Raw genomic sequence first — 15,176 nt, 5'->3', positions numbered from 1 at the left:
GGCTGCAGAGCTGTATGCTTTAGGGTGAAAATGCTATTTTGTTGCCCATAAAAGTGAGTCCTATGCAGAAGAAATGACCGTGGACGTGGTCATCCAGAGTACTCCAGGCAGGGATTTCTAGCACGAGACACTTCAACTCGAAGACCCGTCATTAGACCAAGTTTTGAACTTAGCACAAAGTTTCAAAGTGACTCAAGCAGCAGACTGGAGTCATGGATCGACATAGCAGCCATTAATGTAAACACATCCCAGGCAGCTGCCAATGGCCACACTAGTGGTGATTTGGACGTAGCAACAGTACAGGCAGGATGCCGTACCATCGACCGACGTCCTCCATCCCACTCAAGCCAATCAGACTGGTATTGGTTAGTGAAACGACTGCCATCCCGTCCGGATTGTGTTAAAAACATCAGTGTGAAGACTGCCCTGACAAATGGACCTATTGCTAAAACTGCTCTGCCAATGGCCATTTAGCTTCTGTATGTCTTAAGTCCTGTCAGGCAAGGCAGCCTCCTGCCCAACAAGTGGATGTTAATCTGGTAGCCACTACAGACCATCAAGAGACCACCAATAAGCTTTTTGTAGAAGTGCAAATTGCAGAGAAACCAATTCAGTTAAAAGTAAATATCGGTGCAACCATTAGCATTCTGAATTATGGTATCTATTTGAATCTTGGAGCACCTGCCTTGCAAGAAACAGATGTCTAATGGTATATAATAAACGCACCATCCCAGTATGTGGTCAAATTGAACTGCCAACATCATATCATCACCTGCCACATTACCTTCTTAGTCATTAACAGTGATTCCACTGAGAACTTGTTTGGACTTCTCTTTTCAGAAATTTAGGCTTTCAATAGAAGATTCTGTGTATTTGGTATTTGAAGGTGGTTCACACTCGGACCTAGAGACACTGCTAGGATTATAAGGACCTGTTCACCCTGGAGCTCAGCACTGCAAAGGATTTTGAGGCACGTCTCACACTGAAGTGTAATGCACCGCCTCGTACTTTAGAGCCCACGCCATTCTGTTAGTTCTCAGAGACCAGGTAAAGGAAGAATTGGATCGACCAACTGCAATTGGAGTTCTAGAACCTACTCCTCCTAGTCAGTGGGGCATAGTGCTAAAGCCACCGGGGAAGATCCACCTGTGTGGCAATTTTAAAGTAACTGTCAATGCCTAATCAGAGATTGAGGCATATCCTATTCTGAAGCCAGAAGAATTACTGCCAAATTAAAAGGTAGAAACATCTTCTCTAAAGTAGACATAGTGGATACATACCTCCAACTTCCCCTTGATTCAGAATCTCAACAGTTTCTTGCACTTAATACGCCGCACGGACTTTATCATTTGAAATGACTAATGTTTGGTACAGCAAGTACCCCCCCACCTCTCCCCGTTTTTCGGCACTTTTTGAAACAATTAGTACTCAAAGTGAATTGATGCATTAACTATTTAGATGACATCATTGTAACAGGGAGAACCTTGGTAATCTGAAACCTTTATTCAGCATCTTAAAGAAAGCTGGCCTGAAATGCAGAAATGAAAATTGTTGTTTTTCCCAGTCTGAGACTGAGTACTTTGGCTACATCGCTTCCAGCTTGGGCATTCGTCCTCTGGATAAACGTGTTGAAGCCATAATCAAACTTCCCATACCAATAATGCATAAGCAACTTTGTTCCTTTCTGGGGAAGATATCGTGTTACTGAAAGCTCCTACCTGCAGCAGCAATAGAAACTGCACCTTTCTCCCTGTCATGCAAAAAAGGGGTGCCTTTTCAGTGGACACCAGCTTGAGGGCATGGCTTCCACAGGTAGAAATCCTACTGTTGACAGCCTCGTGCCTCGCACATTTTCTTCCATCAAAGCAGATACTTATTTCAACAGACGCATCTGATACAGGTGTCTGAGCAGTCCTGGCACACAGGGAGGCAGAAGGCTCTGAGCACCCTGTGGCCTACACATCAGAAATGTTGACTGACACCCAATGCCGATACTCCCAAATAGTAAAAGAAGCACTGACCATCATCTTCGCGTTAAAGAAATTCCACATTTTTGTTTATGTGCACAAAGTTTCACCTCATCACATACCATAAACTGCTGATCTCATTCAATCCAGCAGCAAAGATTCCAGATGGGACTGCTCACTGCCTCCAGCACTGGGCTGTATTTTTGGCGTGCTACAAGTATGAGATTCACTTCCACAACACAACTGAAAATCCAATGCTGATGCCTTATCCCGCCTTCCATGTGGACTTGATCCAGAGTTTGACAAAAAAGAAATTCTGTGTTTACACATCAATGAAGAAGCAGAAGCCACCATAGATTCTTTTCCCATTACCAGCTCCCAGGTTGCAGATGCAACCGGTAATGACAAGGTACTCCAAGTCCAGAGTCACATATTTCATGGGTAGCCTGAACAACCACCTCCCAAGGCTTCGGCGGCATTCCGTCAGTTCTTTAATGCTCACAATCAGCTCATGTTGATCGACGGAGTGCTTCTGCTCATTTCCGATGGACACCCACGGGTAGTGGTTCTTTGTTTTTTACATCAGCATGTTCTGCTACTATTGCACCAAGATCACTGGGGGTATCCTGAACTAAACATCCGGCTTGCAGGTTCAGTTACTGGCCGTGCAGGAACCAGGAGACTGAACAACTCACCCAGACATGTCCGTACTGCCAAAGCCAGCAGGCAGCTCCATTACATTCATTTGCTCCTTGATCACCATGTGCTCGCCGTTGGGAACGGGTACACGTTGATTTTGCTGGGCCTGATTTAAAGCAGTGTTCTTGATAGTGATTGATGCTCACTCCCGATTTCCGTACAGTGCCTGCTGCAATGCCACATCAACCAGCGTCACCATCACAGCCTAAGAAAAAAAATTTGCAATTGAAAGTCTGCCGGAAGTGCTTGTAACTGACAACAGTCCTCAATTATGTAGTGAGGAGTTTGGTAGTTTCTGTGCCCGGCATGGCATTTGCCACATTCCAACACTCCATTTCCATCCACAATGTAATGGAGAAGCTGAGAGGATAGCCAGCACATTCAAAACTCAGATGAAGAAATACCTCCAGGATCACTCCACTGATACATCATTAAGTTTTATTTTTTAACAGCTACATGTCCACACCCATAGGAGACAAAAGTCCTGTGGAACTTTTCTATGGACAGCACCCCAGAGCCTCTTGAGCCTGCTCTTGCAAATGCCATGACCAGCACCACCACTATTGCCTGCTTCCAAATTATGCCCTGGGACCTTGGTGTGGGTGATAGGATTTTGCTGGCAACCAGCCTGAATTCTGGGAACAATCGCCCAGTACTGGGACTGGAAGGACTCCAGGTGCAGCTTCTGGACCGGGATGTTCTGTGACATGCTAACCAACTTTGTCCCCACCTAGTTTTCCAACAGTTTTTTCCGTCCCCATCCCCACACCACCATTACAAGTCACCTACTTCTCATTCCACCCCAAGCTACCCAGACAGACGCCGGACTTACAGACGCCTTTCGTACACAGCTAGCTGACCAACACCACATCCCAACAAGAGCGACTTACCCCTGACATCGACCAGCACCAGATGCCCTTCTGCAGGTCCGGGGGTTAGAATTGGCCCGCGGTATTCCTGCCTGTTGTAAGAGGCGAATAAAAGGAATCTCTCATGTTTTGGTCTTTGTCTTGGTCCCCTCTCGAGTTTGACCTCCATCTTTTCCAAATTTCTGTTGCTAGTTTGTGCCATTTGGGGAAGAACACCTTACATGGTGCTTTTGGTTTGTCCATCGTGCACCAAGATCTTGCATGCTACCTATTATCATGTAGCAGGCTTTTTACCCAACGTCATATGGGTTGCCTCCTTCTCATCTCCTGCGCTGTACCATCCTTTGCGGCCATGACAATTCTGGACCATTTCGGCACCTGAAATCCAGTGTGGTAGCCAGTCCACCATGGTGGAGTTGTCATGTACGCTCTTGGTGGTAGCCCCCTGACAACACAGGGATCGCAATGCTGATGACAGAGCTGAGACCTCCTCGTATATGCCAAGGAGTAGGTGCCCATCCATCTGGGGTACCAGGACTCACGGCAATGGCTATCCTGCCAGGTGGCCCTTGCTGTAGCTGGGTGACACCCGTGGGGAGAGCTCCTGGTCGGAGTGGGTGGCATTAGGGCAGATGACCCACAATGAAATGGGTTAAATCAAATCAAGCTGGTGGTTGCTTGGCCCCAGCAGTCTCCAAGCGTGTAAGGAATAATTTTGATGCTGCAACCTATGATTCCTGATCGTTTCCCTCCCTGGCTACCCTGTGGGAGGACCGTTGGTCAACGTGGTCTCGAGAGCCGTATTTGCCTCAGTACCTCGTTTGCAGCAGGACTGATGAAGAGACCTTTCAGGCCCCAGTTTTTTGTCGACCATCTTGAAGTTAGGTTTGAGGAAGTGGCAGCATTGTCCAAAATGCGTAGTGCGTCGATTTTGATCTAGGCGGCCATCTAGCCCAGTTGTGGGCACTGCTCGCCTGTGACAAGCTGGGTGACATTCCTGTCTTGATTACGCCCCATAGAAGCCTTAACATAGTCCATGGTATTATTTTCCATCGTGACCTTTTGCAGTTGGATGAGGACCTACACACCAACTTGGAGTGACGGGGTGTCCACTTCATCCGCCACGTGCGTAGAGGCCCCAAAGATAACAGGGTTGCTACCAGTGCCTTCATCTTGGCTTTTGAGGGCGACTCGTTACCTGAAAAGGTTAAGGTGATGGTTTACCGTTTCGACATGAAACCTTACGTCCCTCCTCCTATGCTTTGCTTCAAGTGCTGGAGGTTTGGCCACATGTCATCTCTCTGTACGTCCAGCAGCACTTGCCGGGACTGTGGTCGCTCTCTGCACCTGGGCGCTCTGTATGTGTCTCCTCCCACTTGTGTCAACTGTGGGAAGTGCCACTCCCCCTGCTCGTCTGATTGCCCTGTTCTCCATAAGGAGCGGCGAATAATGGAAGTCAAATCCATTGGCAGGCTCACCTATCAAGAATCAAAGAGGAAATAGGAACACCTTCCGCCTTCATCCTGTTGCAATGATGGCATCGTGTGCTGCGGCTGCAACTTCATTGCCCCGGCTGTCTCTGCGTTTGTTAAACCTCCAGTGGGCCCTCAGGGCTGCCCCGACTCTTCCTCGTGTCAGTGATGGGAGACATTGCTCCTTCTGGTGCACCCACAGTACTTCCTTTGGGAGACCAACCCCCCAAATTGACGGGGCTATCAAGCTCCCCCCCCCCCCCCTCCCCCCCAGGGGGTCCACAATTCTTTTGTGGATACGTGCGTAGCGAGCACGGGACCCCGAGCTAATGTGGCCCTCCTTCCTTTCCGGGCTCTGGGAGTATGGTTTGTGCCTATGTCGGGAGACGGACGCTCGAACATGTAACACATTCTTCGCTATCTCTGCTTGCACGTCTTCATCCTTCCTTTGTCCTTCTCTTTTCCTTACCTCTTCTCTTTTCTGCATCCTTCCCTATTCCCCATCTTCGCCCCCCCCTCCCCTCACCTCCGGCTGTTTCCTTCCCATTCTCCCCCTCTGGGAGTATGGTTTGTGCCTATGTCCGGAGACGGACGCTCGAACATGTAACACATTCTTTGCTATCTCTGCTTGCACGTCTTCATTCTTCCTTTGTCCTTCTCTTTTCCTTACTTCTTCTCTTTGCCCTTTTCTCCGCTGCGGCATTTGAGACCTCTCTTCTTTTCTTTCCCTTTCTTTGTTTTTCCCTTTCTCAAAATTCCTCCCTGTGTTTGTCTGAAGGCCGACCCACGCATTTTCATGCGTAGCCGGTGATGGGGTAACGTGTAATTCCCCGCCCCGGGTAGACAGGTAGGACACGTACGTACCCCCTGGTAACGGCCAGGCCCAGGGAGGGGTGATTACCCAAGCTGATACCTTCCGAAAGTACCGATTGGTCCCTCCGTCCGTTTCTCGGGAGGTGTGAACTGAGGTGTGAACAATCACCTAAGGCGGGAGTGGCCTCAGAGAGGTCCCCCACAAGGGAGGAGCGCGCCATCGGAGACGCCGCTAATCAAGGGGGATTCTTCCGCAATGGTTTCCTCATCTTCCACTATGTCTGCTCACAAGCGTAAGTTCACTGAGTCTCAGCCACAGACAGTTCTTCCATCGTTGCCACAGTTCCTTGTTGTTTCTCGGTCTGACGAAGGTCACGACTTTTCCACGGTCAACCCTTTTATTATTCGGAAAGGTGTTGATGCAATTGCAGGTCCTGTAAAGTCTTGTTCCAGATTACGGAATGGGACCTAGTTGTTAGAAACAGTCAGTGCCCTCCAGGCACAAAAATTGCTGCATACTTCACTGCTCCACACCTTCCCTGTCCGGGTGAAAGCACACCGCACTTTAAATTCCTCACATGGAGTCGTTTATACCCACTCCCTCGACGGATTGTTCGACGAGGAAATTCAACACTACCTGTCTGACCAGAGCGTAACGGCTGTTCGTAGAGTCATGAAAAGGGTTGACACGAACTTCGTTCCAACCCATACTGTCTTCTTGACATTTGACCGAGTTCAACTCCCATCGGACATAAAAGGGGGCTATGAGATAATTTCCGTTCGCCCCTACGTCCCAAACCCTACGCGTTGCTATCGGTGTCAGTTCAATCATACCAGCCAGTTCTGTTCCAACCCGGCCAAATGTGTTACGTGTGGCAAGGAAGCCCATGAGGGTGCTTGTCCACCTCCATCCCCTCGTTGCAGCAACTGTATGGGTGACCACGCTGCTTCCTCTCGAGATTGCCCCATTTTTAAAGACGAAAAGCTCATTCAGGAAATCAGAGTGAAGGAAAAGGTGTCGACCTTTGTTGCTCGAAAACTATTCTCCAGTCGAAAGCCCACTGTGCCTCAGACAGGAAAATACAGCACTGTCCTTGCCTCTCCTCGGCCAACAAAGGAGGCGGCCACGCAGATTTGTGATCTCACCTTTAGTGACATGGTCGTCAGATCGGCCAGCGCAAACATCGCCCGTTCAACCTCCCCACTTTCGCCTGCTCACTCTTTGGCTCACCCTTCATCGGGTTCTGCTAAATCTCGATCCCAAAAGTCAGACACCCGGACTTCCAAAAAAGAGCATACTTGTGAAGATTTTTTACGTACCCCAACTTCACAACCATCGGTTCCTCCTTCATTTAAACATCATGGTTCCAAGAAGGCTAATAAGAAACCCAGTTCCTCTCCTTCTCCGCCACGGCGTGTCTTATCTACAGGAACACCTGGCGGTAACCGCCCTCAGCCGTCTTCTGTGTCGCCGAGGCGCACTGCTGGCGGCCGATCAACCGACCGATCGCGATCACTGGTGGCAGGAGCTGCTCCTGAACAACCTATGGATCAGGATCTTCTGCCTTCAGCTGAGTGCCGTTCCACGCTGTCGGTCGCAAGCTCTGAGCAGTCGCTGAGTTGACGGCAACCTTGGTCACATTCTTCCATTTTCTGTCCACTGTATGTCCATTATCCATTGGAATATCTGCGGCATTTGAGCCAATCGGGATGAATTGTCGATCCTCTTACGATCCTACTCGCCGGTCATCTTCTGTCTTCAGGAAACAAAGCTGCGTCCCCACGACCACTTTGTTTTCCCCCATTTTCAGTCAGTCCGATTTGATCTCCCCTCTGTTGATGGCACTCCAGCACATGGAGGACTCACGATTCCTCTCCATGGTACTCTCCATTATCACCCAATCCCTATAAACACTTCCTTCCAAGCAGTCGCTGTCCGTCTTTCCCTTTCTGGATACCCCTCCTCCCTTTGTACTGTATACATTCCATCGTCCACACCAATGGCACGAGCTGATCTCCTTCATCTTCTTGGTCAGCTACCCCCCCCCCCCCCCCTCCTATTTGCTGGTTGGGGACTTCAATGCCCACCACCCGCTTTGGGGATCTCCACATCCTTGTCCGCTTGGCTCACTATTTCTAGACGTCTTCCACCAAATGGATCTTGTTTGCCTCAACACTGGGGACCCTACATTTTTGTCTGCCTCCACGACAAATTTCTCTCATTTGGACCTTTCGGTCGGTACTGTTCCGCTAGCTCGGCGCTTCAAATGATTCTCCCTTGCTAATACACACTCAAGTGACCACTTTCCATGTGTCCTTCGATTGCAGCCACAACCGCCATATATGCGCCCGCGACGCTGGAAGTTTGCCCAAGCCGATTGGACACTTTTTTCGTCTCTAGCGACATTCCATGACCGTCACTTTCCTAGCGTCAACGATGAGGTCACTCATATTACAGACGTTATTCTTACAGCTGCGGAACGTTCAATACCTCGCACCTCCGAATTGCCCCGGTGCCCCCCAGTTCCTTGGTGGAACGAGGCATGCTGTGACGCAATACGTGAGCGCCGACGTGCTCTTCGCGTTTTCAGACACCATCCTACTTTGACCAACTATATCCGCTATAAGCAGTTCCGTGCGTGGTGCCGTCGCGTCATCTGTAATAGCAAGAAGGCAAGCTGGGACTTCTTTACTAGCTCATTTAACACCTTCACTCCCTTTTCGGAAGTTTGGAGTCGGATTCGACGGTTATCAGGCGCGCCTAGTTTCTCCCCGGTCTCTGGGCTCACTGTCACGCATGATACATTAGTGGACCCCGTCGCAATTTCTAACTCATTGGGTCAACACTTTGCTGAGATTTTGAGCTCTTCAAATTACCAGCCAGCGTTTCTCACGAAGAAACGTGCAGCGTAATTGCGACCTCTTGCTTTCTCCTCTCAAAATCGCGAAAGCTACAATACTGTTTTCTCCATGTGGGAACTCCAACATGCACTCTCTTCTTCTCGCTCCTCCGCCCCAGGACCGGATGGTATCCACATCCAAATGTTGCTGCATTTATCATACCATAGTCTGCGTTACCTCCTTCGCCTTTATAATCGAATTTGGACCGACAGTACTTTTCCCAGACGATGGCGGGAAGCTATCGTCGTTCCTGTTCTGAAACCTGGAAAGGACAAACATCTCCCCTCTAGCTATTGCCCCATTTCTCTCACAAGTAGTGTATGTAAGGTTTTGGAGCGTATGGTGAATTGCCGTTTAGCTTGGTGGCTGAAGTCCCGCAGTCTTTAACACCTGCCCAATGTGGTTTCCGAAAGCATCGTTCTGCAGTTGACCATCTTGTTGCTCTCTCCACTTATATCATGAACAATTTTCTCCGGAAACGCCAAATAGTAGCAATATTTTTTGATCTGGAGAGAGCATACGATACCTGTTGGAGGACAGGCATCCTCCGCACACTGTTCTCTTGGGGCTTTCGCGGTCGGTTGCCCCTTTTTCTTCGCGAATTTGTGACAGAGCGCACATTTAAAGTGTGGGTGAACACTACTCTCTCCCGTACTTTCTCCCAAGAAAACGGGGTACCCCAGGGCTCTGTGCTAAGTGTTGTACTGTTTGCCATTGCCATAAATCCAATTATGGATTGTCTCCTTCCTGATGTCTCGGGCTCCCTCTTTGTGGACGTTTTTGCGATCTACTACAGCTCTCAACGGGCCAGCCTTCTTGAACGGCGTCTTCAAGGCTGTCTCGATCGCCTCCACTCTTGGAGCATCGAAACAGGGTTCCGCGTTTCTCCTAGTAAGACCGTTTGTGTTAATTTTTGGCATCATACAGTGTTTCTTCCACCTTCCTTACATCTAGGACCTGTCAATCTTCCGTTTTCAGACGTCGCTAAATTCTTGGGTCTGATGTTTGACAGAAAACTGTGCTGGTCCTCCCATGTTTCCTATCTTTCGGCTCGCTGTCTGCGATCCCTCAACACCCTCCGTGTCCTGGGTGGTACCTCCCGGGGAGCGAACCGAGTGGTCCTTCTCCGCCTCTATCGCACCTTAGTGCGCTCGAAATTGGACTGTGGAAGCATAGTTTACTCCTCTGCTCGGCCGTCTGTTCTTCGGCGTCTCGACTCTATCCACCACTGTGGATTACTTTTAGGGTCTGGAGGTTTTTACACCAGCCCTGTGGAAAGCCTTTATGCTGAGACTGCTGAACCTCTGCTGTCCAACCGGCGAGCTGTCCTTCTGCGTCGTTATGCTAGCCATCCGTCTTCCATGCCTGCTAATCCGGCCCATGACATTTTTTTCGACGCCTGCTTGGATTTAGGGTATGCAGGCCGCCCTTCCTCCCTACTACCACCGGGAGCCCGCTTCTGTCAACTGCTTCATTCTCTTTCCTTCCGTTTTCCTAAAACTTTCTTGACAACTTGGGGTACAGCACCGCCTTGGCTCCATCCCCGGACCTGCCTGCTCTGTGACCTTTGTCAGTTTCCCAAGGATGGTACCCCTTCACTTGTTTATCGTCGGGCATTTTCTGCTCTATGTGCACAAATGAAGGAAGCCACATTTATTTACACCGATGGCTCAAAAACATTGTTGGGTGTAGGGAGTGCCTATATTGTTGGCGACACCCCAAATCGATTTCGTCTTCCCAACCAGTGTTCGGTTTATACTGCGGAGCTTTACGCTGTTCTCCTGGCTGTCCAATACATCTGTCGCCATCAGTGGATACAGTATGTTATCTGTTCCGATTCTCTCAGCTCTCTCCTCAGTCTCCAAGCTCTCTATCCTGTCCCCCCTCTGGTCCACCGGATTCAGGACTGCCTACACTTGCTCCACTTGGGGGGCGTCTCGGTGGTGTTCCTCTGGATCCCAGGACATGTTGGTATCTGTGGAAATGAGGCGACCGATATAGCGGCCAAGGCTGCAGTCTCTCTTCTTCAGCCAGCTATTCGCACGATTCCCTTTGGCGATGTATGGAGTGTTTTATGTCGTCGTGTTGTTCTTTTATGGCACGCACATTGGTCGACACTTCCCCATAATAAATTGCGGGACGTGAAAGCTCTTCCCTGTGCTTGGACCTCTTCCTCCCGAACACGTCGTTGGGAGGAGGTAATTTTAACTAGACTCCAGATAGGGCACTGTCTTTTTAGCCATCGACATCTTTTAAGCGGCAATCCTCCCCCACTCTGTCCCCACTGCTCTCAGCTGTGGACGATAAAACACCTTTTACTTGAGTGCCCCTATTTTACTCCGTTACGCACCCGTCTACAGCTGTCGCCTGATATATCGTCCATTTTAGCAGATGACACGTGCTCAGCCGATCGCGTTCTCGAGTTTATTAGTGCCAGTGAGATGACGTTAGTCATTTGAAGCTCTTTTTGGGGACAACCAACCCCCTTGTATAGTGGTTTTTTAAGCTTTCCTTCTGATTTTAGTTTCTCCAATTTTTTGAGTTTCGTTCCCATTGCTGCTGGTTTCCGTTTTCGTTTTTTACCTTTTCCTAAGTCACTGGCCGGGTGCTAATGACCATAGCAGTTTTGCGCCCTAAAAGAAAAAAAAACACCTCTGCCAAAGGTACACCAACCTCCAGCCTTCTCCAGCTTCTCTCGCGCAGAAAGGGTCACTTGGAAGACTACCTTCTCAGGCACCCTCCAGCGTGACAGGTGACATCAGTCAGTGGCTCAAGGAGCCATGAGTGGCAGATCGAAGAGTTTCCCACGTTTCAAGGTTGCTACTATGGAGAAGGGGGGGGGGGGGGGGACGACAAAACTGGGTAAGAAGGAAGATGTTCCGGTAGCCTCTGTGCCACCTGTCCTTACCAGCTCTGCGTCTGAGGACAATTTGCTGATTTTGGCGTCCCCCAACGACCTCAATCACGCCCCTACCTCAGACGCACTTATTCTCGACTCGGGTTCTCCTTCAGTGGTGGTCGATGACCCAGCGGCATAATCTGCCTTCTCGGTCCCTTCACGCTTTTTTTGGCCGCGGACAATATCCTCCTCCAGTGGAATTGCAGCGGTTTTTTCCACCACTTTGCTGAGCTCCGACAACTTCTCAGCCTCCAGCCTTTCTTTTGCATTGCTCTCCAGGAAACTTGGTTTCCGGTGTTGTGAACCCCTGCCCTCCAAGAATATCGGTGTTATTACAAGAATTGGGCAGCTTATGAGAGAGTATCTGGTGGCATCTGCATCTACGTCCTTCACTCACTTTACAGCGAGTCTGTCCCTCTTCAAACACCTTTAGAGGCTCTTGCTGTTTGGGTGTGGATGCCTCAGGCTGTTTCTGTCTGCAGTCCCTATCTTCCACTGGATGGTGATGTCCCGCAGCATGCATTGGCTGCGCTGATAGCCCAACTGCCGCCACCTTTTCTGTTACTGGACGACTTCAACGCCCATAACCCTCTGCGGGTTGGATTGGTGGCAATAGGCCAAGGCACTGTCGTTGAGCAAGTGTTGTCACAGCTCGACCTTTCTCTTTTAAATAATGGTGCCTCCATACATTTCAGTGTGGCGCATGACATGTACTCAGCCATCGACCTTCCAGTCTGCAGCCCTGGCCTTCTACCATTTGTCCAATGGAGTGTGCATGATGACTTAAGCGGTAGTGACCACTTTCCAATCTTTCTGTCACTGCCAGAGCGTCACTCGCCTGGGCACCTCCCCAGATGGGCTTTGAATAAGGCTGATTGGGACTCGTCCATTTCCATTGCCACTATTGAGCCTCTATCTCATGATGCCATTGATCAGGTGGTTCTCACAATAACCACCGGCATCATTTCTGCAGTGGAATCTGCAGTTCCCTTTTCTTCTGGGTCCCCTCGGCAGAGGACTGTGCCTTGGTGGTCACCGGGGATCGCTGAGGCGATTCGAGATCGCAGGCATGCCCTCCAACATCATAAGCAGCACCCATCACTGGAACACCTCCTTACCTATAAGCGGCTCCATGCCTGAGCTCGATGCCTTATTCACCTACGGAAGCAAGAGTGCTTTGAAAGGTATGTCTCCACCATTGTCGTCCGTACCTCTACATCACAGATTTGGGCCAAGATTAGGCAGCTCTGTGGATATCAGATCCCCGTCAGTGTACCTGGGCTTTCACTGGATGGAGCAGTCTGTACTGAATCAGACACAGTTGCAGAACTCTTAGCCAGGCATTATGTTCAGAGTTCTGCTTCTGCGAATTACCCACTGGCCTTCCGTTCCCTGAAAGAGCGGTTGGAACGTCAGAGCCTTTCCTTCCATACGCACCACTTTGAATCGTACAATGCTCCATTCAGTGAGTGGGAATTCCAAAGTGCCCTAGCCGCTTGCCCTGATATGGCTCCCGGGCCGGATCGCATCCACTATCAGATGCTCAATCACCTCTCCAAGGACTGCCAGCAACACCTACTAAACCTTTTCAACCGTATCTGGGTTGAGGGTGAGTTCCCGTCTCAGTGGCGGGAAAGCATTATCATCGCAGTGTTGAATGTTCTGTGCAAGTTGCTCAAACGCATGGTGAATCGGAGGTTGAGTTGGCTACATGAGTCCCGTGGCCTTCTGGCTCCGTCTCAGGGAGGGTTCAATAAGGGCTGCTCCGCCACCGATAATCTGGTCTGCCATCTGTACGGCCTTTGCTTGCCGTCAGCATCTGGTTACCATCTTTTTTGGCATGCGGAAGGGGTACGATGTGACGTGGCGACATCACATCCTTACCACGCTTCATGGGTGGGGTTTTAGTGGCCGGCTCCTGATTTTTATTCAAAATTTTCTTTCACTTCATTCCTTCTGCATGCAAGTTGGTCCCTCCTGTAATTCCTCCCGAGTCCAGGAGAATGGGGTTCCGCAAGGTTCTGTCTTGAGTATCTGCCTCTTTTTAGTTGATATCAATGGACTAGCTGCAACTATGGGAACGTCTGTATCGGCTTCTTTGTATGGTGATGACTTTTGCCTGTGCTATAGCTCCACTGGCATTGCAGTTGCTGAACGACAACTACAGGGCGACATCCGCAGGGTGCAGTCCCGTCTCAATTATGAGAGCCTGCTGCATTGCGGTTGCTTGACCCCATACTTCACTGCGGGATCCAACTCGCAACTGGAGCTCCACACAAGCCCTATAAACAGCATACTTGTGGAGGCTGGTGTCCCTCCATTGTGGATCCGGCACCAACGACTACTGGCTACTTATGCTGCACATGTTTGTGGCTTGCCCAGGCATCCAGATTACTGTCTCCTGTTCTCCAACTCAGTCATCGATCTTCCAGAAAGGCGGCCCCAGTCAGGGTGTATAATCGCTGTTCACATCCGGGCTCTTCTCTCTGGGCTTGAGGTTTTCCCTCTCCAACCTCTTTTCTGGGCCCATATGTGTATACCCCCATGGTGTGTGCCCTGCCCGTGGCTTCAGCTGGATTTAGCACAAGGCCTGAAAGACTCGTCTCTTGTGAGGCCCTCTGCCGATGCTTTCATCCCATCCTTGCTGTGTTTCCCGGCTGTGCCATAGTCTGTACCAACGGTTCGATGGTTGCTGGTCGAGTTGGTTATGCCTTTACTCTTGGGTAACAATCTGAACAACGCTCATTGCAGGATAGCTGGTGTTTTTACTGCAGAGCTTGTAGCCACCTCCCGTGCCCTAGAGTACATCCGCTCCTACTCAGGTGAGTCCTTCGTTATCTGTAGTCCCTATCGACCAGTGTTTCGGGTCATTAACGTGCTGACACACTGGCCAACTGGCTATCAGTGCACCGGCCTTCCGGAATGTGATCTCCAGTCAGTATTGCAGCAAAAAGTCCTTGGTACTTACGGTGATGAATGGCGCGCCCTGCCTTCCCCCAACAAACTTAGGGTCATCAAGGAGACGCCAGGTTTGTGGAGCTCCACTTTGCGAGCCTCTCACAAGGACTCAGTTGTTTTCTGCTGGCTATATGTTGGCCACACCTGGCTGACGAACGGTCATTTATTGCACCATAAGAACGCACCTCCATGTCGCTGTGGATCAGCTTTGATAGTGGTCCACGTCTTGTTGGCCGGTCCGCTTTTAACTGCGCTCTGGCAGACATTTGCACTGCCTGATACGCTCCCCGCTCTTTTAATACATGACACTGACATGGCAGGCTTAGTTTTGAGTTTTATTCAAGCAGGGGGCTTTTATCGCTCAATCTGAGGGTTTCTCTTTTTTTGTGTTGAGTCTGGCCTTTGGCCTACGGTTTTAGATTGGGGTTTTTAGTGTACTGCCCCCTTTCTCCCCCCCTTTCTCCCCCCTTTCTCCCCCCCTTTCTCCCCCCCTTTCTCCCCCCTTTCTCCCCCCCTTTCTCCCCCCCTTTCTCCCCCCCTTTCTCCCCCCCCCCTTTCTCCCCCCCTTTCTCCCCGCCCTTTCTCCCCCCCCCCTTTC

General features: G+C 50.1%; 1 protein-coding gene across 8 annotated transcripts in view; it reads left to right on the top strand.

Moving 5' to 3' along the window:
* Positions 1–15,176, top strand: part of LOC124596500 — a 75,053-nt gene that overhangs the window by 22,964 nt on the left and 36,913 nt on the right. The window lies entirely within an intron of this gene.

Source organism: Schistocerca americana, chromosome 2, assembly GCF_021461395.2.
Source record: "Schistocerca americana isolate TAMUIC-IGC-003095 chromosome 2, iqSchAmer2.1, whole genome shotgun sequence".
Lineage (NCBI taxonomy): Eukaryota > Metazoa > Arthropoda > Insecta > Orthoptera > Acrididae > Schistocerca > Schistocerca americana.
Note: the sequence above shows the minus strand (reverse complement) of the source record. Positions and strands in the feature narration are given on the sequence as shown.